Source organism: Musca autumnalis, unplaced genomic scaffold (assembly GCF_047663935.1).
Source record: "Musca autumnalis isolate F117 unplaced genomic scaffold, ASM4766393v1 scaffold_1, whole genome shotgun sequence".
In the NCBI taxonomy this organism is placed as follows: Eukaryota; Metazoa; Arthropoda; class Insecta; order Diptera; family Muscidae; genus Musca; species Musca autumnalis.
Window position 1 is genome coordinate 152,125,109 of NW_027411644.1, and position 24,993 is coordinate 152,150,101.

The 24,993-nt window shown below is 34.3% G+C and overlaps 1 protein-coding gene across 5 annotated transcripts in view; it reads right to left on the reverse strand.

Annotated features, from left to right (window-relative positions):
* LOC141388578 (uncharacterized) overlaps nucleotides 1-24,993 on the reverse strand; it is a 179,200-nt gene that overhangs the window by 23,193 nt on the left and 131,014 nt on the right. The window lies entirely within an intron of this gene.

Here is a 24,993-nt window from a genome sequence, read left to right on the forward strand (position 1 = left end):
CCTGAAAATCGAACCCAGTCGTTTCACTTAAGCACATTTTGTGTTCCCTTACATCAAAACACACCATAGTTTATTTAGGGGTCGTTCATCATTTTTACTACTTTTGCAACTTTTGACATTTAATGTAGGGGAACAGGTCAATTGTGTTGTAAAAATGTCCAAAAAGACTACTAAGTCCCAATTTACATTGGGCGAGTTTACTTGCGGCAATTGTCATTTTGTAGGAGAGAGAGGTGAGGCATATGGTAACCCTTTGCCTCTCAGCACCCTCTCTCACCTACAAACTGACAATTGCCGCAAGTAAACTCGCCTAATGTAAATTGGGACTAAAAGCTTTGCGAGAGTTCGGTTGATAGAGCTGGCAAACAATCGATGGCACTATCGATAATATCGATACTTTATTTTGAATGTCACTATCGATTGGTAGTTTTTTCAATCGATATTATCGGACAAAACTGAATTGGCTAAATTTCCAATGTATTTTTTGGGTATTTATCATTCCGCCATGGTATTTATTGAGAATTCATGGAGTATCCATGATTTAAACCAAAATGTTAGTATTGAATTGTTTTCTAATAGTACGTTTACATATAACCGGATTTAATAAACCCACTGGGTTTCAAATTTTCATAAAGAAGGTTAACCCGGTAAAAACCTATAAAATAAACATGAGACAACATAAGAATGCATATCAGTGTTTTGAGATCCAGATTTTTTTTTTTCAAAATAGTGAAGCAGACGAAGAATGGGTAATTTTTACTACGATAAAATTTTTGTTCTTTATAATTCGAAAAAATAGTAAAAATTATTACATTCTTGAAGTTCTGGAACAGACATATTTTTAGAAAGTGCAAATGTGTCTAAACCGCTCAAAATAGCCTATAACATGCGGAACCTTTATATGGGAACTATAACCAAAATCGGACCTACAAAGTTGACTTTTGCGGTTGTAATGGGTTTTCTTCACCAGGAACCAATACTGTGTTGAAACGAAAGGGCGATAGTATCGATACTATCGATAGTTTGAAATTAAAATATCGAAACTATCAAATGTTGCGGATATCGATAGTTTGCCAGCTCTATAGGTTGATGTTTTGTTTCACCCATACATTCACACATTCGGTTAATTTTTTTAACACAATCCTCGAAAAGCCCTTAATCTGGACTTAAGTCGAAAAAAGTTTAACTTTTGTGAGGGGGATAACCGAAGATGTTCGTAAGCAGCAATCAATCTCATCAGTTATTTCAGTTTATCAGTCAGCTGTGCCGACAGAGATATGCCCTCAGCCTCGGGCCTAAAGAAATGAAGTAAACACAATACTTCTGACGTCTATAAGGATTTTTGAGTTTTTGGGCCAATTTCTCAGGAAGTATGGACTTGCCCCCGAAAAAATTGTCTGTCTTAACGGGGGCCACGCCGCGTACACAACATAGTGCTAAAAATTTAAAAACGATCAATGACTAGAAAGAGTAGTCCGATGAAGTCAATATTTGGACATAATCCGAGTATGTAAGAAATAATACAATGTACAACGTTTGCACCAAATCGGTTTCTCCCTTCGAGGGTTATTTTAGGTATTACCCAGTTTAGTTGGCTCCAGCAGACATTTTGGAGCTTATTGTAACAGGACCCGAAATAACTTGTTGCAAAAAATTCCAAAACGATCCGAAACGAGCTGTTAAACTTTACATTTTCCAAATTTTATGTGGGAGGTACACGAAAGAGTATAACGATTTAGTCCGTATTCAAACCTGATCTATGCCTGGAAGTACTATTATCGTGCGCACTATTTCAGGGAAAATTTTTGACGTTTTGTGAAGGAGGTACCGGAAATAGTGGACCGATAAGGTCATCGAACATAAACTAAGTTTGGACAAAATATTACGATACTCTACATTTAAAACAAATCGGTTGATCCGATCAAGAATTATCGTGCGCACAAGCCAGCCAGACTGAAAGACGCACATAGCTAAATCAACTTTAAATTGCCTGAAACGGATTTCGTACAATTGTATTTGGGGTCTAAAACCATTATTTCGATGTAGCTTAATTTTGGTCTTATCAAAGTTTTTTAAACCTCTTTAGCCTAAAAGCTGAGGGTATAAATATTACGATATGCAAAGTATAGACCTTATTGGTTAATCTCTTCGGGAGTTATTGTGAACAACATTTTAGCGGAAATTTAAAAAAAAAAATTGATGGGGAACGTTCCCGAAGGTTTGATATGATTCATGATATGATTCATCTTCGAACTTGATCTAAGTTTGGATAATACATGGCTGATCTGTTCGACAGTTATCGTGAGCACCAGCCACACACAGAGACGGACGGGCTATCAAAGTGTGTGTAGCCTCGTTAATTTACGTGCTAGGGATATAACTAGAGAAAAATAATAACTCTGTAATACAAAAAAAAATATTCAGGGGTTCTGAATTTGGATTTGTTAGAGTCCATTGAAAACGAAAATATTTTTGGTTTTTTAAGTCACTTCATTAAGTAATTTTAAAAGGTAAATATAGATTTTCAACTTTAAACGGACATAACTTCTCTTTTGGCAACAGATTTCTATTATTTCTTTTTTTTCTTTAGAGGAGTCGAATATTATTATTCAAACAAGCCATATATTTTAATCGGTTAATAAATGGCAAATTTATATTGATTACAGTGTAATAAAAACGCATTAAAATAAAAAATGTATTTTATAAGGCTCCAAGCTGCTTGGAAGATACCAAACAAAATAAGCATTTAATATTACGAAAAGCAAGTTATTTTGGCTTTCAAAGCTTTCAAATATGAAAAAATAATAAAATCGGTTAAAAATAGATATGTAAGTAATGCAATTTTTGTGTTATAACTTTTTGGTTTTTAATAACACTGTGCAACATTTTTAAGGTGATCTTGTGCACACAATTTGAGCTGAGGATTTTTTGAAAGTACAGACCCAAACGACGAAAACCCTTGTTGGGTTTTGTTGTGTCAGATCCAGCTTGGATTTTATGGTTCCATCTAAACGTGGCTAAATATAGACATTTTATAGCAATTCTGGGCTATATCTCTGAAACCTATGTGAATCTACATCTGACATCTGAAGCAAATTTGTAGATAAAGGCAAGAATAAAGAAGTGAGAAAAGGCTATAGTCGGTACGGGGCCGACTATGTGATACCCTACACCACTACCTCTGTCCATTATCTTTTCACTCGAAAACATTTCTTTTAGGGAGATTGACTTAAGGCGAACTGAACCAAAATAATTAATATTTAATTTTATATTTGACTACTATCGACATCACCAACATCAATATGCTTCTATCTCTGTGAGAAAATTTCGTGATGATCCGATCAAAATTCCGACCTGTAGTGTGATTGCAGAAAAAGTGGAAAAAGGGATGTATTACCGACTATTGCGATATCTCTATTATTTGACCACCTACGCCAACCTACTTTACATAACACTGTGCAACATTTTCAAGGTAATTTTGTGCAAACAACTTCATATGCGGTTTTTATGAAAGTACAGACGCTATAGACAAAAACCGTCTTTGGATTTTGTTTTGTTAGATCGGGTTCGGATTTTAGGACCCTATCTAAACATGGCTAAATATAGACTTTTTAAAGAAAATCGGGGCTATATCTTTGAAACCAATACGAATCATTCCATGGCATCCGCAGCAAACTTGTGGATAAGAACAAGACGAATGTATTTGGAAACATAATGAACACGAATAACCTCATTTATTGCCTCAAATTTTATAATATATCTAAAATTTCCGTGATTTGTATATATTTCGCAGCGTATCTCCTAAACAGTCAAATTTTTCTTAATGTTATCTTTGGGAAAAATATTCACTGGAATGTAATACACAACTCTTCATAACATATCATTGTTGTAAAATGCCTCTATCGCGTTGTTTCTAGCATATTATTCAACGACAATTTGATAAATATATCAACAATACATTGAAATTTCAAATATGAGAATAAACAGCCTGTGTGAACGTTGTTTGAAATATGTTTTGTAGAAAGTATGATATGAAATACCGCCTAAACAACATGAAATAAGTGTTTTACAGTTTCAGAATGTTCTGAAGATTTGCTAAGGACATTATTTGGAACGTTATTGCGAAAGGCTACTTGGTTCAACTCTCAATAGTTTGGCAGTTACTGACCATAATTCCACAAATTATGTAATCTTTCCTATATTTTTATCAATTTTGATGCGCTATATGCGGTTTTTCGTAGTTCGTATGTCAGACATATATGTTCTACTACTTTAGGACTACAATATTGCTGACGATTGCAAAGCAAAATTCGTTTTACTTTCTGAGATAATGCACGAATCAATTAAAAAAAGGGTCGTTTTAGCCCGGTATAGATGAGGCCATAAAATCCAAACCCGATCTAAAAACACGAAACCCAACTAGGGGTTTTGTAGTCTTAATATGTACTTTCAGAAAATGCCCATTAGAAGTTGTTTGCATTTTCAGTGTTGCACAGTGTAATTTTAAAGATGGGATTTTCTACTTTCCTAGTCAGGCTTTGCTTTTCGAAAGTCCCCAACCAGAGCTGTGATATTCATCATTATAATTAAAATCGCAAAAATTCAAATTAGGGTTTTATTTGCGACTATTGTGATATCTTCGTTGTTTGATCACCCACGAGAACCTACTTTACATCATTAGAAAGGTGATATTCACTTTGGAAAAACACGTTGTCTTTTTATCCACATACATTTTTTGCCGATTCCGACCCCTAAATATTATCCGACCATCACCAAAATCAATAGGCTTCTTCCCCTCCGGGACCCCCATCAACGTCCAAAATTTCTTGACAATCCGATCAAAATTGCGACCTGTAGCGTGATTACAAGGTTTAGATGGACAGACAGACAGACGGACGGACGGAGGGACACACGTAGCCAGATCGACTCAGCTCGTCGTGACATTCAGTTTGGTATATATGAATAAGTATGGGTCTACGACCATTATTTCGATGCGTTACAAACTTTTTGGCCAAAACAAACTTATAATACCCTCACCACATAGTGGTGTAGGGTATAAATATTTGGAGAAATAATGAACTTGAAAAACTACATTTATTGCCTCAAATTTTATAAAATATCAAAAATTTCCACAATTTGTATACATGTCGCACCATATCTACAAATTTAATTTTAATTTTTTTCTTAATGTTTTCTTTTGGAAAAATATTCGCTGGTATATAATACACAACTCTTCAAAACATAACATTGTTGTAAAATGCCTCTATCACGCTGGTTTCAATATATTTTTCAACGACGATTTGATAAATATGTCAATAATGTGGTGAAATCCGAAATGCGAGAATAAACTGTTAGTGTGAACTGTGATTGAAATACTTCTTGTAAAAGATATGATGCAAAATACCACTGAAACAACATGAAGTAAGCATTTTAGAGTTTCAGAATGTTCTGAAGAATTATATATAATTGTTCCACAAACATACGGGACAAGGGAGACTTCTCTCATATCAATGAGTGCACCCCGATTCATATTAGCTCAATGATATGGGACCTACTGTTTATCGCCGAGTCCGAACGGCGTGTCTAAGACACCACCTTTGTAGAGAAGTTTTACATGGCTGAAATACTCAGGAAATGTCGCCAACATCACTGAGGGATATTTTGCCACCGTTGAAAAGTGTTTTGATGTTGCCTGGCCGGGGAATCGAACCCACGACCTTTAGTGTGCAAGGCGGGTGTGCATACCATTGCACCACGGTGGCACCCGGTTCTGAAGAATTGCTGAGAACTTTATTTGCAAGATTTGCAGATTTTTGCAAAAGGTTACTTGGTTCAACTCTCGATAGTTTAGCTGATACTGACCAGAATTTCAGCAATTATCTAACATTTTCTATATTTGATCGATTTTGATGTGCCATATTGCCAAAGACAGAAAGGCCAAATTCCTAATCGCTTCTGAGATAAAGGCCCATTAAATGCAAAAAACTGTAGTTTTAGCCCGGTTTAGATGAGGCCATAAAATTCGAACTGGATCTGACAGGACAAAACCCTACTAGGGTTTTTGTAGTCTAAATATGTACTCTCAAAAAATGCATATTAGAAGTTGTTTGCATTTTCAGTATTGCATAGTGTAATATTTCATAGTTTGTATGGTGCGTATGACGTCTATTATACTATTTTTAATTAATAAAAATCATACGCACTAGAGTGGCAATATTAAAAAATACAACAGCTTAATTTCGATTTTATTATTTTTTCATTTTCGAAAGCTTACTTAATTTCTTTTTTGCATTAATAAATACTTATATTGCTTGTGTCCTCTATGCAGCTTAGACCCCCAGGGATTTTTTTCTGTTTTTAGTACATTTTTCCAACCACAAAGGTCTCGGCACAATGGCTCCCTTGAGTGTGGCGTTGCAACAATCACACGACAATGATGCGTTGATGTTTTCTTGTGGTTGTTGTTATTAACGCGAGATGCGACTTGCAACAGGCCGATAGTAATGAGCGCTTAATACAGCTATTTTGTAATCGATTTTAAAATATTTGGCTTGTTTAAAAAATGAAAAAATAAGAACTAACAGAATATCCGTTGGGAAAATGAACGTTTCTGAAATAGTTATCATAGACTAAAATCCTGTGTTCGTCTGACACATATTAGTTATGTTTCAGAACCTGCAAGATAATACTATTTTTGCAATTATACTAAATTTATATTACAGACATAAATAGTTACAAATTCATTGATAAAATCGCATTTCTTCCATGCATCCTTAAAATTACACAAATTTTCTTTAAAAACATCCTAGTTTATTATTTTCATCATCAACCTCTTTATTTTGCCATATTTGGTATTTATAATTATGACATTTGGGTTCATAATTAATGAATACAGGTACATAAGTAAATTCACTACTTTTTGCCACCCACATTACTTTCATTATTCGTATGATATTTGAGGCTCTCAGCGCCAAAACGGCCTAACCCACATAGAGATGGTTTTGAGAAAAACGAAGTTCAAAGAAAACAAGTTTTTAAAATATTTTTATAATTTTTTTATTAATCATAAATACATATTTGTTGTAATATTTGTTTTAGGTTAATCATTAGGTATTAGTTTACATAGATAAAGACTGTTTTAATCAGTTAATAAAAAAATTAAAGTGGCTTAGGCCGTTTTGGCATCCATTTAAAAAAAATATATTGATAGGAACTGAGGGTTAGGCCATTTTGTCTCCATTTATTAAAACAAAAGTTATGCAGATGAATAATAAAAATAACTGTGAGCATTTTAATTGATACATATCAATAAAAATTATTGGTCTTCTTCCTGGATATCTTCATCTTCGGCTCTCGAATTTGTTTTTAAATTATTATAAAATGCATGATTAACCCTTTGAGTTTCTGTAAATCCTTAAACTTTGCAACTTTAATGAATCTTCCTCCCGGATAAAGCGGTTCCAATTCAAAATTTACGTACTTGCTGGAGTTCCTTTTTGAAATATTAACTTCTTGAAATAAAACATTTATGTTATTTGAATATTTGTATTGAATTATAAATGGCTTCGCATTTTGGAATCGAAGGCACTGAATCTTAAGCAATTCAACACGATCCCAATCATCAGGCGTAAAAATGCCCTTATAATATTTTTTTCCTTTTCCAAGAGACCAAAATCTTGATCGTATGGAAGGCATGAATGGCCAGACACTAAAAATTTGTGGTCTATCCGTTCCACTGAGAAGGTCGAATTATTGCCTATGAATGTGCAAATAGTGTTCATGCTTATGTTACGGTTTTGGCCACTACATTGATCGCGATACATTATTAACTTCTTACATTCTACATTGACGCCAGGGCGTAAGTCAACTTTATTACATAATCTTTGGTTTTTACTTACAAAATCTTCTCGAAAATTTATTTTTATATTATTTTTCAAATATACTCCTGACTAAAACGTAACATGCCTAACCCACATGTATTTTTTTCCAGTATTCGATTTTGTCTATGTGGCTTAGGCCATTTTGGCGTCCACATTTTTTCAAACTTTCAGTAAAGGAAAAACGGGTTTCGGCATGTAGAATAACATAGGGTTAATCTATGCAATTGGGGATTTTTTTAGTATGTATTACAAAAGGTTCCGGTTCGTCCAGCATAGTCAGTTTGATTTTTTTTGAAAATGTGGGTTAGGCCGTTTTGGCGCTGAGCGCCTCATTTGGGCCAAAGGTTATGTTGCACCAGCATAGCATTATTTAAACAAAAGATAACAGCCATTGTACACTTAGTCAACATCGTTTCTAGGCATGAAACTAAAGCATGTCACTAAACTCAAGTGCTATGCCATGTTGAAGCCGCAATGGAGGCAGTAACTAAATAAGTCTGAATATGCAACACAAAATGAGCAAGCAAATTGAGCAACCAACAGGCTGGAAATTATAACAACGTGCACACATACATGCATATAAAGATTGTAAATTAATGAAAAAGAGATAACTGAAGTTAGTATGCTTGTTACAAATTGCAAATGTTACAAGTACAGGTTTAAAAATAAAAAAAATCTGTTTTTATTTTTTGTTAGTAGGACTGTAGGATGTTTAAATTCGTGATGTACTTAAAAAATAAGATTAAAATTAGGGTAGGATAAAATTTATATTTTCTGTATTGTCTTTCTTTGAGTAAATGAGCAAACTATATGAACTCATAATAAAAATAAATTTTGAAGCTAAAGAATCCAATCCGATATTTGAAAACATGTTATTATTATTTTATGACGAAAAAATTGGATCTTTCACGATTACATTGGAATTCATGCAAAATAACCAGTGAAACCATTAATTACTTCATATCAATGCTGCCCAAGAGAGCGCCCATGGGCTCTCAATGAATGTTTCTCTCTCAACACACACAACTCAACTAATTGAAAATGCATGCACTCACACAATGACACCCCCTAAGATATGCAATAGTAAAAGATGGTCGGCATCGCTGCTTCGGCGATAGCCGCGGAAGTCACCCTGAAGTGACCTCCGTTGTGAAGAAATGAACCACGCCCGCGTGTCGTCTTGGAAGTCCTCCAGCGACACTTCTTGGAGATCATTTCAGCGATAGTTCTTGGAATTAAAAAAAAAAATATTTTTTATTTTTTGTTTTAATTTTTTTATTTTATTTAATTTTTTATTTTTATTTATTTTTTATAAGGAACGTTTTTAGAGAATTTATCATTATTTCTCATTTTAAAAATGTGATGTTTTATTGCCTCACTTGGGAAACGAACCCGGACCTTCACAGTGCAAAGCGAGTATGCTTACCACTGCATCACCGTGTCACATAATCATCAGATAGAAAAATGTCCCATATTTGTTCAATGTGTTGAATTATTATATAAATGTAAACAATCGCCATGGAAGTCACTCAGAAGCCACTCCGAAGTGTTGGCATACGCGATAAAAGGTAATCGTAATAATGCTATAGAAATTGTTTGTGTAATGCACTAACGATCTTCCTTGGCGTGTCTCCGGAGTGACGTCTTAGGCGAGGGAGTGTAAAACTCACTTCCAAATGCTGGCAGGGTACTTCCATTTAATCTTGCCGGGATATTTTGCGCCTATAACCATGCACATCAATTTGACTTTCTCAGCCCATCTACCCATTTTATCAATGTTGAATTAAATATGGGGGTGGTAAAATGGATCGTTAGCGCTGATTAGTCAATTACTCTGTAAATAAAGATCGGTCAAGAGGCACGATTAATAATTACATTCGAACTTCTCTATTACGTAGCACTTGGGTACCGACAAATTACTACGTTATAGAGAAAATTCGTTATAGAGTAATCATTTTATATTAGATTTTCTACTTGTGTCTTAAAACCGGCTTCGGTACAGAGAAGTATTCGTTACACGGACGTTCGTTTAGACAACTTGGACTGTATTAAAATTAAACAATAGGATTGTCCTATATTCAAAAGTATATACTTTTATTGCAAAATGTATGTAAGTCATTTCCAAACAACGAATAAAAATTTGTTTTTGTAAAAATCAGTATAATTCATACAAAACAACAATCAGAATTACTTTGTGGTTAATTTAAATACAAATGAGAGTTATCTCTAGTCATGACTAGGTAACAAGCCATTTGATTACTGAAAACAATGCCGAAATTAAGACAAAAGAAGTCTGGGCGGCAGTAACTACTCTGGTAGACAGTTATTGTACTATAACAATAGAGATCAGTGTCGGGGCATGTTCATTAGGGCTATAACCAAAAAAATACCACCACATAGCCGTGTAGAGCATGAAAAACTATTACGAAATACGGTGTCAATTTTTCTCTACCGCGAAAAAAGTTTCCGCACCAAATGCATTGAAGTTCTGTAATGCATTTTTTAATTTTATCTGTCATAACAACATATTTGCTTTTCATTAAAATTTTTATTTTTTTGTAATCTAATTTAAAATCATTATCAAAGCGTTCTGGACCAATTTGTTCTCAAATCGCGCCATTTCGGACCATATTAGGATTTTCTGACACTATTACAATTTTTTGTTTTTCTTTATAAACTCGTGAATTTTATGTTTATATTTTTTTAACCTATCGGACAAGATAATATGGGGTCATTTGCAGCGAATTCGCGAAAGTTACAGGCTGTTTTTGTTGACTTTGCTTGTGAGAATCGTATTTGTTTTCTACAAAAATACAACACCAGTACCATGTGGGGAATTTTGTCCTAATAATGAAAACGCGTTTCTAAGATCGATTCGGTGAAAAAAGTCTCCGCACCAACCTTAATTACTAAAACCCTTTTGATGCTTTTTCTACTTATAATTTTAAATTTGCTTTGTTTGAATAAATATTTATAGAAGAAATTACAATTCTCACAGGCAAAGTCAACAAAAACATCCTGTAACTTTCGCGAATTCGTTGCAAATGACCCCATATTCTCTTGTCCGATAGGCTAAAAAATATAAACATAAAATTCACGAGTTTATAAAGAAAAACCAAAAATTGCAATAGTGTCAGAAAATCCTAATATGGTCCGAAATGGCGCGATTTGAGAACAAATTGGTCCAGAACGCTTTGATAATGATTTTAAATTAGATTACAAAAAAATAAAAATTTTAATGAAAAGCAAATATGTTGTTATGACAGATAAAATTAAAAAATGCATTATAGAACTTCAATGCATTTGGTGCGGAAACTTTTTTTGCGGTAGAGAAAAATTGACACCGTATTTCGTAACAGTTTTTCATGCTCTACACGGCTATGTGGTGGTATTTTTGATATTTGCAAAAAAGTGCAAAAAGTTATATCCCTAATGTTCATATGTTCGTATGTCTGTTGGTAAGTACATAAATGTATGTACGGGTATATGGAAATAAAGTCACTTTAATAATACTCGCCTGTGTAACATAGTGACAGATCGCCCCATTAAACATGTTGGAGTCGCATTCATACAAAATGCTTGGTAGTCATTCACCCCTTACCGTCGTTGCTTTGTAGTGAGTTTTGTGAGGAAAAAATAACAAAGTTAATCATGTGGATACATTGTTAGTTTTTACTATAGTTTATGAAAATTTCCATTTTCACACTGAAGCGTTTTTATACCATCCACCATAAAATGGTTATACCATCCACTGTTTGTAACAAAATGAAAAGTTCGGAGAGACTCTTTAATATTTATATATAATCTTGATCAGCATAACGATGTCCGCTTGCTTTCGCCTGCACATTGGTGTAATAGTGTAAGCACATGCGGCTTGTACACTATATGCCCGGGTTTGATTCCCAGCAAAATGTTCGATGCCAAAGATGTCATTCAATCATGGGTTCAAGTGATCTGGCACGTCATCTTCATCGATGAACTTTATATGAGCGTGGACCCCAAGAGATGCTATTAATTTTTGGATCCAAAGCATGTTATTTACACCAATGTATCTCCTTTCCACCAATGCTGTGGCATGTCATTTTCACCAACCCTTTGCAATGTCATTATCATTACGTAGAGAGTTTTAACAACGTTGGTTGTGATTTCGAGTCCCCGAATTGTAAATAATTAATCTTATAATTTAGAAAAATGTGTATAAATAAAAACACAAAATTCATCTCTATCGATGGAATGGGTTCAAATGCTAATGAAAATATAGGATATTTAACGACTTCGTTTATACCAATGCAAAATATGCCATGAAATCACGTCATCGCATGGAACCCCTTACTTTAAATTTTGCTGGGTTCCTAGGCCAGGACTTCAACTTTTCCACGTTAACAAAAATACCCCTCCGGTAAGGTTGGCGGAATTTCCTGAGAATTTCAGCCATGCAAAACTTCTCTAAAATTATATCTTTAGACACACCGTTCGAATTTGGCTATAAAAAGTTGGTCCCAAATCACTCAGCTAATATGAATTTTGGGAACATGTGTATGTAATTTTGCTAGGAATTTTTCTAACTATCCTTTTCCAATAGAATAAATAAGAAAGTATTAGTCAGCTATGCCGACAGAGATATACCCTCAGCCTCGGACATAGAGAAAAGCAGAAAACACAATACATCTGACGTCTATAAAGTTGTCGAGCTTTTGGGCCAATTTCCCAAGATGAATGGACTTGTTACCGCCGTAACTAGGGCCGCATACACAACATGTTACCAACAATTTAAGAACTATTCCAGACGGGTCTTTAAACTGCACTCTTTCCAAAATTTGCGTGGGAGTATCCGAAAAGTAGTCAATATTTGGACATAACCCCAGTCTGTAAGAAATAATATGATGAACCACATTTAGATCAAATCAATTTTTCCCCTTGAGGATTCTCTTACGTACCACCCAGTTTATTTGGTGCGGGAGATTTTGGGTCATTATCTCAGAAATTATGGATTTGGGCCCGAATAAAATTGCGCCGTCGTAAAAGGGCCCCCAAAAAGAACTTGTAGTAAACAAATTCAAAACGTCCCGAGACTGTACTTTTTCCAAATTTTGTGTGGGTGGTACACGAAGGAGTACACCGATTTACACCATATTCAAACCTTATTTATGCCTGAAATCAACATTATCATATCGTCTGTGTCATGCTTAAGTGTTCGATACGACATTTCCCCGTTTACGTTGTTAACTAAATTTATTAGTTATAGTATATAGAATATATTTGCCAAAAGTTAGAAGAAAATCTGTTGGAACAAAACAGTTATAGAGAATTTTTTAAAAATATAATTTTTGTCGAGTTTTTCCATATCCACATTTATGACACAAATGCAAAATATTGTAAATCACGTGGGAAAAAAGTGACAAAAAAATCCCATCTTTACCACGATAAATTCTAACCTTCTAAATCGAAAATTAAAGTTCTGATTTTTGGAATGTGTTTTTAAATTTGTATGTTATTAAAATATTAATATCATAACTGAAAAGAAATTATGCTTTCGGGCTGAAACGTGGATATCTCGGAAAATAGAGCGGATAGGAAAAAGCCGGCCAGGAATTCAGAATGAGCCTACCCTAAAACCCTAGAAACAACCTATTTCTTAAAAAGCCAAAAATGGCGTATGGAATGCTTAAGCATGACACCGACGATATGTAAAGTGATGACCAATTCGGTTACTTCCATTGAGAGTTATCACGCGCACCATGCATAACTATTGAAACAGCGTTAAAATTAGATGGGCCGAACTTTTTATACACCCACCATATGTGGCTAAAACTTAAAAAATACCGAAATTTGGGCGGTACCGTTCTACTGGAAGAAGTTCTACTGGGGAAGAAGTTTTGTGATCCCTGGAAACTTCAAATGTGAAATTACAGTAATTTCTGTTAAAACATGTAGCTAATGTCTTCAAAATTGCCGTATATGGGACCAAAACATGAACCTATGTTGACAATTTTTTGGAAGAAGTTTGGGAACCACTATGAAACTCAAATGTCAAATTATAGATAGTTTGGTCAAAAAATGTAGTCAAAATTCTCAAAGAAACTACAATCGGAAGGTACCATTATATGGGGGCTATAACGATACATGGTCCCACATTGACAATTTTTGACGGAGAAGTTTTGTGACCACTGGGAATCTCCTCAATCCTCAAAATTCCTAAAATCCGTAGGTAACGTTATATTGGGTATGTACCAAAATATGCATATATGTAGATAAAGTTTGGCGGAGAAGTTTTGTGACCACTGGGAACTCAAAATGCCAAATTATAGCTAGTTCGGACAAAAAAATGCACCTGAAATACTAAAAATACCTCAAATACGGAGGTACCGTTTATTGGGGTTATACCAAAACGTGGACAGGTATAGACCATATTCGATCTTGAGCTGGCTGCGGAAAAAATACACTCGGGAGAAAAAATATAGCGTTCTAGCTCAATTATTGCGGACGTGGGTATAATATACCCTCCTTAGTATGGTGGAGTGTATACAAATGCAGCAAGACTGTTAAGCTTGAATGAATTCACACAGATGAACTCGCAGGTGCCATAATATTTGTTTACGAATATGTGTGTGATACATTACATTACATCCCTCATTTCCCTCTGAGTACATACTTTTGGCTACATGGGGATGGTACAGCCTCCTAGGAATTGTCCAATAGGGCATAGATTGAAGACGCAATACAACACATCCAACCAACACGAGGTGCCGGTAGGACACAATGCCCCATTTACACTACCAAACCTACTCTATCTAACCCCAGTACCTTTGTGGTGACAACCTATTGATGCAACCACATTTCTAGACCTGGAGATAGAGCCGAAGCCAGATTAAGCATAAAAACGAAAGCACAAATGTTTATATGCTGTTACAACAAACCACGTGGGTGGCTTGTTCTTTAACCCAAAGCAATTCTGCTCTAGCAGATAGTAAGGATGGTGTCCTTGAACTTAACCCTAGTAACAGCAAGGAACTGCAGTTTGTTCCTTGCCGCTATTGCCTAGCAATTTAAAGGAACGGTTTCATGTCTATTTTTCTATGAATTCTTGCATGTCTATACCTCCTATGCAGCTGGAATTTTGGTTAACCATGTGCATGGTTAACAGTGGTGAATTTCATAGTTTATGACACCAAAATAGAAGCGCAGTTGCTCTGGCTGCTTCTAGTATTGTGCATGGTTTCCAACACCAAATTGAGTGAAAGTTAAATGATTTTTGATGACAATGCAGCAGACACAACCACCATCAGGCCCACTGAAATACTCACACAACCATTGTAATATTAGTGTTACATTGCAACAACAACAACGACGGCGACGTGAAATATGCAACATATAATTTCCATATTTCGTTTCTAGCATATGAAACTACATATCTTCGTTCATGGTCCAAAGCAATGTAATCCTTTGAGGCAACGAAAAAAATAATGTTAACCTAAAATTATAGTAGGTACAACATACCAGCCAGCACCACCGCCATAATATGAACATTGTTCCCATAATGTAAGACAACTGCTGCATTGCAGTGAAAACTTGTTTGGACATTTTTATGTTTATTTGAGGTTTCCCCTTAGCACATGACCTAGGCAAACATTTGAATTTCTTTTCATATCGAAAAACAACTAAAGGAAAAAAGTAATGGGTTTATGCGATAAGGGGAAATGGTGCTAGTGGGGAGCTCAGCAAATAGAGGTTGAGTGTGGATACGTATCTAGATATTAATTGAGTTATTCTAAAAACCTATAATCATGATTGAAAATAGATGCAACAAAAGGAGAGCAGGGTGTTCTAATTCTAAAAATGGTGGTATACATAAATGTCAGTGTGTATAATGTAGGATCTAAAAGATCTTCAAATATTTGCCTTCGTTTTGTTCTTACCAGGCTTATTGCCATTCACATTTATGGGTCGATGTGGCCCTGTAGACAAATTAGTATTAAGAAACTGAATCATTACATTTTTTAATCAATCAATTTTGAGAATATCACCCATTGCACCCAAGACAATACCCACGATTTGAATTACAAACATTTCTTGAATTGTCTAACGATATTTTAAAGTCTTCTCTATATGTATGTACCTAGAATACATAATACTTATTTTAGACTCGTGAAAACTGAACAAAATTGAATCACATAACACCTTAACGGTCTTTGGCTCTTGAAGTTAGGTGTGCCACAAGCAAATGCTTTGGCTAGTCTTTGTGGCCACCCATCAATGTATTGGAGAGAATTTCTAGATGGTGCGTACGCATATTTTTTCAATCAAGCATGAATTTCAATTTCAATTTGTTATGCTAAACCATAAACGCGGTACCGTAAAAGGTGTAAATGCCAAGAAATCGGCAACAAAGATTCTACGCAAAAAGCATACGCATAAATAGAAATGAAACAACAAAGAAATTTTATGTTTGAAAACAAAAAGCTAAAGTGGCGTCATCCACTTCTAAAAAGTTAGTGCGGTTTTTTTCCTACCTACACTCAACGGCAACTGCACGACCCATCACCGTCGACCGACCATTGGTCTTATCATTCACTGCTGCTGTTGTCGCTTTTAATGAATTGTGGGTTGGTGGTGATTCAAGAAGCCATATTTGCATATCGACAAACGCTTAAATTTTGCGTATTGAAAGAAATTAAAGAAAGTCTTTTGTTTGTGTTTTCTTGTCGTCGATGTTTTTGTAGCGCTCATTGGTTTTCTGAGTTTCCTTTTCATTATCGTAACACACATAACACGTTATGATTTATATAAGCATTTCACACAAAAAAGAAACTGAATGGTAGAAAAAATAAGCCTAGTCATGTTGCGAGTGCTAAACAAACCCCATACAACTATCGACAATCGAAACGCAGATGCACGAAATTGTGATTGACCACAAAACCCACATTTGGCTAAGCGTTTTTCCTAAAAACCTACAAAACATTTTATCTCTTGAGGAAACAGCGAAACAACAGCAACAAATAAAACAACAAAACATAAAACACACGCATTATTGCAGGAAAACGTGTATGCTAATTGTGGTCGTCCATTCGCCAGTTGACACAAATTTCCACAGACACTCTACAGTTGGTCGTCCAAACTAATTATATACAAATTGTGTTTGTTAGAGGATATTGAGGTTTTTCATAACCAACACCGCTGTGAGGTCAAGTTAAGTTACGTCTGCTGTGGGGGTTCAAATCTCGGTGTTTTTATGAAAAAACATCAGTAAAAATATATTTTTGTAAAAATGTCAGTTTTTCTCAAATCGGTTGCAAAGAAATGCATTGTGTCAGGACTCTAACGGTACCTTCTGTATACGCGTATCATTTTTAGATCCTGGGCTATAGCCCAAAACATCCTTGAAAATACATTTTTTCTCAAAAAAATAATTTTTTTCTCAAATTTTCTACAATGAAATGCTCAATTCTTTGCATTTGTGAAGAGCAGGGACTGTCAGGATTCTAACGGTACCTTCTGTATACGCGTATCATTTTTAGATCCTGGGCTATATCCCAAAACATACTTGAAAATAATTTTTTTTCTCAAAAAAATAAATTTGTTCTCAAATTTTCTACAATGAAATGCTCAATTCTGTACATTTGTGAAGAGCGGGGACTGTCAGGACTCTAACGGTATCTTCTGTGTACGCGTATCATTTTTAGATCATGGGCTATAGCCCAAAACATCCCTGAAAATAAATTTTTTCTCAAAAAAATAATTTTTTCTCAAATTTTCTACAATGAAATGCTCAATTCTTTGCATTTATGAAGAGCCGGGACTGTCAGGATTCTAACGGTACCTTCTGTATACGCGTATCATTTTTAGATCCTGGGCTATATCCCAAAACATACTTGAAAATAATTTTTTTTCTCAAAAAAATAAATTTGTTCTCAAATTTTCTACAATGAAATGCTCAATCCTGTGCATTTATGAAGAGCAAGGACTGTCAGGACTCTAACGGTACCTTCTGTATACGCGTATCATTTTTAGATCCTGGGCTATAGCCCAAAACATCCTTAAAAATACATTTTTTCGCAAAAAAATAAATTTTTCTTAAATTTTCTACAATGAAATGCTCAATTCTGTACATTTGTGAAGAGCAGGGACTGTCAGGACTCTAACGGTACCTTCTGTGTACGTGTATCATTTTTAGATCCTGGGCTATAGCCCAAAACATCCTTGAAAATACATTTTGTCGCAAAAAAATAAATTGTTCTCAAATTTTCTACAATGAAATGCTCAATTCTGTACATTTGTGAAGAGCGGGGACTGTCAGGACTCTAACGGTACCTTCTGTGTACGCGTATCATTTTTAGATCATGGGCTATAGCCCAAAACATCCCTGAAAATACATTTTTTCTCAAAAAAATAAATTTTTCTCAAATTTTCTACAATGAAATGCTCAATTCTGTACATTTGTGAAGAGCAGGGACTGTCAGGACTCTAACGGTACCTTCTGTATACGCGTATCATTTTTAGATCCTGGGCTATATCCCAAAATATACTTGAAAATAATTTTTTTTTTCTCAAAAAAATAAATTTTTCTCAAATTTTCTACAATGAAATGCTCAATCCTGTGCATTTATGAAGAGCAAGGACTGTCAGGAATCTAACGGTACCTTCTGTATACCCGTATCATTTTTAGATCCTGGGCTATAGCCCAAAATATCCTTGAAAATACATTTTTTCGCAAAAAAATAAATTTTTCTCAAATTTTCTACAATGAAATGCTCAATTCTGTACATTTGTGAAGAGCAGGGACTGTCAGGACTCTAGCGGTACCTTCTGTGTACGCGTATCATTTTTAGATCCTGGGCTATAGCCCAAAACATCCCTGAAAATACATTTTTTCTCAAAAAAATAATTTTTTCTCAAATTTTCTACAATGAAATACTCAATTCTTTGCATTTGTGAAGAGCAGGGACTGTCAGGATTCTAACGGTACCTTCTGTATACGCGTATCATTTTTAGATCCTGGGCTATATCCCAAAACATACTAGAAAATAATTTTTGTTCTCAAAAAAATAAATTTTTCTCAAATTTTCTACAATGAAATGCTCAATCCTGTGCATTTATGAAGAGCAAGGACTGTCAGGACTCTAACGGTACCTTCTGTATACGCGTATCATTTTTTGATCCTGGGCTATAGCCCAAAACATCCTTGAAAATACATTTTCAAATTTTCTACAATGAAATGCTCAATTCTGTACATTTGTGAAGAGCAGGGACTGTCAGGACTCTAACGGTACCTTCTGTGTACGTGTATCATTTTTAGATCCTGGGCTATAGCCCAAAACATCCCTGAAAATAAATTTTTTCTCAAAAAAATAATTTTTTCTCAAATTTTCTACAATGAAATGCTCAATTCTTTGCATTTGTGAAGAGCAGGGACTGTCAGGATTCTAACGGTACCTTCTGTATACGCGTATCATTTTTAGATCCTGGGCTATATCCCAAAACATACTTGAAAATAATTTTTTTTCTCAAAAAAATAAATTTTTCTCAAATTTTCTACAATGAAATGCTCAATCCTGTGCATTTATGAAGAGCAAGGACTGTCAGGACTCTAACGGTACCTTCTGTATACGCGTATCATTTTTAGATCCTGGGCTATAGCCCAAAACATCCTTGAAAATACATCTATTCTCAAAAAAATAAATTGTTCTCAAATTTTCTACAATGAAATGTTCAGGCCATTTAATTTGTTTAATTTCGGCACCTTTAGCTGTCCAACGCTACTTTCCGTGTGCGCGTATCTTTTCTAGATCCTGAGCAATAGTCTAAAACAATTATCCTTCAAAATCATTTTGTCAAAAACGTTTTTAGCCTCGAACAAAACTGTCATATAACTGTTATACATGAGAAATGTGTCTTTGCTAAGTGTAGTGGTGTTAGTGGTGGTGGCTTTTCAAAAACGTTTTTATCTTCACGCACATTCATTTTTCAAGACTATATCTTCCAAACCGTTAGAAATTTTGAATTTATCTCAGAGACAAAGTTGTAGATCTTGTCTTAAGGAACAAAAATTGTGAACACGTTTAATCCATAATATTAGAATCTTCATATGTTCTAGAAAGTTGTTTATTGAAATCTTAGGTACATTTTTGTAGTTGACGGTATCCTTAATTTTTGGGCGGTTGGGTATCTTTGGACCAGAATTGGAGAAAAAAGTGTAAAAATTGAATATTTTTAAAAGTTTTTTGCTATTTTCACCTTTAAGAACCGTTCATAGACATTTCGCATGTTCCAGAAAGTTGTTCATTGATGTCTTTGCTACATTATTGCAGTTGGTTGTTTTTTTTTTTTTTTTTTTTTTGAATATTGAACGGTTTAGTATCTGTGAACCAGAACCAGAGAAAACAGGATAAAATATGGTTAATAAAACATGACTCAAAAAATTACACACCGTGTTATGAAAGTTCTGTTTCGATTTAGATTAAACCCCTGTTTTTGTAACTTATTTTTGTTCGTTCGTCTATATTCGTAATAATTTAGGCGTCCATAGCTCAGGCCCCAGATGACATACAGACCTAATTTTTCGTAGACGTGTTCCATATATAGTTAAGGATTCCTCATTTAAAAATCAGCGCTCTTCATTTGCGCTACGACGAGTAAATCGATCAACGAAATTTGACAATTCGTGTGAAAAGAATAAACATTTTTACAAAAACACGGGGTAAAGCACAAAAGTGTTGAAATTGTGGAAGTGCATCTAATAGTGGGAGTCCTTTCCTTTTAGTTGGTCAGCTTATGATTTTAGAGCTATTGGGTCATTATATCAGGAAGCAAACATATGTGGGATCTAAAACCATTATTACGATGAGTTAAATTTTTATTGTTACTCTAGAGGATGATTTTATAAAAAAGGTAAGAGCGGTAACCGAAAGATTCGAAGAAATATCATGATATGCAAAGTATGGACCAGCGCATCAGCCACTAGAGTTGTGTCAAATGAACTCTATGGAACTATCTAGTTCACTACGCAGTTTCAATTGTCCACACCTTTTGGTCACGGCGATAAAAAGTAGGTCCCATAGGTCATTGAGTTAATATGAATTGGCGTGCACTCACGGATGTGACAGGAATCTCGTTTGTTCCGTTTGGGATGCGTAGGGTACAAGTATGTATATCGTAATAGCGGCCGGAAAGACAAGCTGTTGCAAACAAATTCCAAGGATGGCTTGAACTGCAATTTTCCAAAAAAATTTAAATTTCGTGTGGAAGGTACCCAAAGGAAAGGGTAATATTCGCACCTGATCGACATCTGGTAGAAATACTACGATGAGCAAAGTGTGAACCAATTATGTTAGTCCTTTTGAGAATTATAGTGCGCACAATACCATGGTTTTAGGTTTTCAGGATTTTGTTTGGAAACGAAAAGTAGTATCGAAATGTGTAGCCTCTGCAACGTTTTCTTTAGTCCAATTTTGATAGGACTTTTCGTTTCCAAGCAAAATCCTGAGAACCTAAAATTAACTTAAAAATGTAAAATTTGACCGCGATTTATTTAAAAATCCCTTTAGCGATTTTTTCTTGTTTTTGGATTTTTCTCATTCTATGAACATTGCTGTTTCAGAATCCACCAAAACTTCCCAGGTGTAATCGGTTTTCATTCAAAGTTAGTTAAGGTGCACCCTGCGTGACATTGTTTTATAAGGAGGCGATACAGTCAGTACAATGTCCCAATTTGAACTTCTATATCTCAAAAATGGTAAAACGTACGAAAAAACCATTAAGGTCAATCTTGCAGAGAATTTTCACTGCTACAACATCTTCTCTAATCCCATTTCGATAGGGCTTGCAGTTTCCAAGCAAAATCGTGAAAACCTAAAAAATTCCTAAAAATGTTAACTTTGACGGCTATTTATTTGAAAATCCCTCCAGCGATTTTTTTTGTTTTTGATTTGTCTCATCTATGAACATTGTGGTTTCAGAATCCGCAAAAACTTCGCGCACCGTGCAATTCGTATGACCTTCATATTATTTGTGTTTTGTCAAGCGAATAATGTCAAATTTTCAACTAAACATTTGTAACAATATTTCACATATATACCATTTAATTGAATAGGGTATTTGCGATTTACAAATGACATGACGTATTTATGTGTATGGTAGTTCGTTCAGCTTAGATAATCATCAAACTTTTGCAACTGGTTTTTCTCCGCACGCACAATTTCACTAATAAATTTTCCGATGTCGTTGGTAGTTTTTTTTTTATTATTTTAGTTTTTTGATTACCAAAACTAAATATTTTCAATGAATTTTCAAATACACACATGTGCACACATGCTCGGGATCATAAACATGTTCATGGAAGCATATAAGTTTAGCTAGCTACTTGAATAGAAAAACCTCCATAACCAGACTATGGCGAGGGTACAATTATGTAATTCAGCAGTGTGTAAATACAACATCACAGAGTCTCTTAATAGGCCACCCGAAAAAAGAAAAAATTGCAGACACTATTTCGTCGTCGTCGAACTATGTACATATTTCGGTTTATGGATGTCTTATACAACAACACGACAAGTACAACAGCAGCAGTATTAAAGAAAAGCCAAAATGTGCCTCATCATACAGCGAGTTGCTCAAAACTCCAAATAACAACTAACACGAAAACAACAAAGTAAAGAAATACTTTTATATTTGATACAAATTTTGTTAACTTTACAGTATGAATTGAATACGAATGTTCGAATGTACATTTGTGTATCACCAACAAGTGTTTCAGAAGAGCTTGCGCCAGATTTGAAAACTATGCTTATCATTTGCTGACATCGATTCAAGTTTCAATTCAATTCAAGTTTCTTTTTTGTATCACTTAAGGAAGGCTCACCAAATAAATATTGACATTTTTCATATTAACAATTAGGCAATGGCACGAGGAAATATATTTCTATATATTCCTTTAAACGAAGTAAAAAAAAAATTATGGGTGGGGGCGGAACAGGCGTAAGTGTATATAGAAATTGATTTCGGATATGGACATTATATATTTTGTTTTATTTATTTATTTATGTATTTATTTATTTATTTACTTATTTATTTATTTATTTATTTATTTATTTATTTATTTATTTATTTATTTATTTTTTTTTTATTTATTTATGTATTTATTTACTTATTTATTTGTTTGTTTATTTGTTTATTTATTTTGTATATTTTATTTTCAATATCGATAATTGATTTCGGACATTTTTGAGATCTACTTTATATACCTTTCGTTTGCCGTGTTTCCAAGTTTTATAGCGTTCAAATAGTGTTCAGTTAGTTATAGTTAAGGAGATAGAAAGACCTAAAAACTTTTTTGTAATATATATTTAATTATTTATGCATGTCTTAATGTTTTCGTGCTTATTTGCAAGAATTTCAGAACTTGGAGGGGGAAGAGATGTGGTAAAAATAATCGACATCATTACCAGCAACTTAATCATCCAAGGCCATTTGCTTACTTAACGTCAAGTAGAACAAGTTTGTTTGGAATGTTGTCGTAAATAAAAAGTAAAACATAACCAACGAACACTTCAACTCTTTCTTACCACCACCGACAACAAGTGGCCGGCCAGCCAACCGAGTCAAATGACCGAAGCATAAAACTGCTACATGTCTGAGAATAAATCACCATAATCATTTGGGTTAAACTCTAATTAACGCGAATAGGATACAAAATATTAAAAGTATGCACCAACCACTAACACGATCGGTCGTGTCTTTTGCAAAAGAACGTGAAATGGAAAAGTAAATTCTTTAAATTTATAACAAGATTGAAATAATAACTTACTTATGGCAAGTATAAGAAAGCCGTGGTCATATATTATACTACAACTTGGTAATGTATTTTATGGCATTTACATTAGACATTTATTAAAAATATGTGTACTTAAGGCAATTATTATGGAGAGATCTATGGAGGTTTTTATGGTCGAAATGGAATGAAAGGTGTTATAATGATCACAACGTAGTGTTAATAACTCAAAATGGAGATTCGCGATTGCTTCTGTAAACAAGAGAATTGAATTAGAGAAGAAGGTTACTAACGAAAACAAAAGACTTAAGAAACAAACATGTTTTCTGTTCTGTTCTATATGTGGGCTTGACAAATATGGTTAAACCGATTCAATCTCTTTAGAACGCAACCTACACTTTTAGTGGCATAAATTATGGCAGATTTATATTTGAATTTGACATTACAAAATATATCACATATTTTATGTGATAAGAAGTTATGTAATATGAAATAAATCTATGCTAAGAATGACCTACCGCCCTGTTTCAGTATTTTAATACAAAACAATGATAATTCGACTTTGTTCATAGAAAAACCAACAAAAAACCTAAACAACAACTAAAGAGTTGATATTTGAATTAATCATGTTAAAATTCTATGTGAACATTTCTTTCAGGTTATGGGAACACCAACAGCATAACCCACAAATTTTAGTTTATCATCACAATATGCAAAAAGTGTTGTCGTTAGGAATAAACCTTAAGCTCTGTCAATATCAAAAACGACAAAAATGTGCCTCATCCGAGTTGATTTAGATAGCTCCGTTAGTCTGTTGAATGTTCCGGCACCCTGTGGTCGAACTTTTATGGGAAAAGCGGCCAAAAATACCTCCTGTTCAGATATCAATACGAAAATTTCAGTAAAGGTTTAGCAACACAAATAATAAAAAGAAAAAAAAAAAAATCAACACAGGTCCTACATTAGGTATATCCCCCATATAACAGTACACCCTGATTTCTGGCATTTTGAGATTCTTGACCACATCTTTCAATGAAATTATCAGTATTCCCTCGTGTTAGAAAACTTTCTTGCAAACAATTTTCGAATTGGGTTCACGTTTTGATAGCGTCCCCAGAATGGTACCGCCCGATTTTCGGAATTTTGAAGGTTTTATGCAAATTATTTATTCGAAATAGCCAAAATGGCACTTAATCTTTCTTAATGTAAGCCCATCCTTTAATGTTGTCCCCATAAATCGGTAACGCCCAATATTCGGTGTTTTTAGGGTTCTAGCTGTAATATTCAATCAAAGTGGATGAATTTTCGAAATTTTACATTGTGGACCACATTTGGACATAACCTCCATGT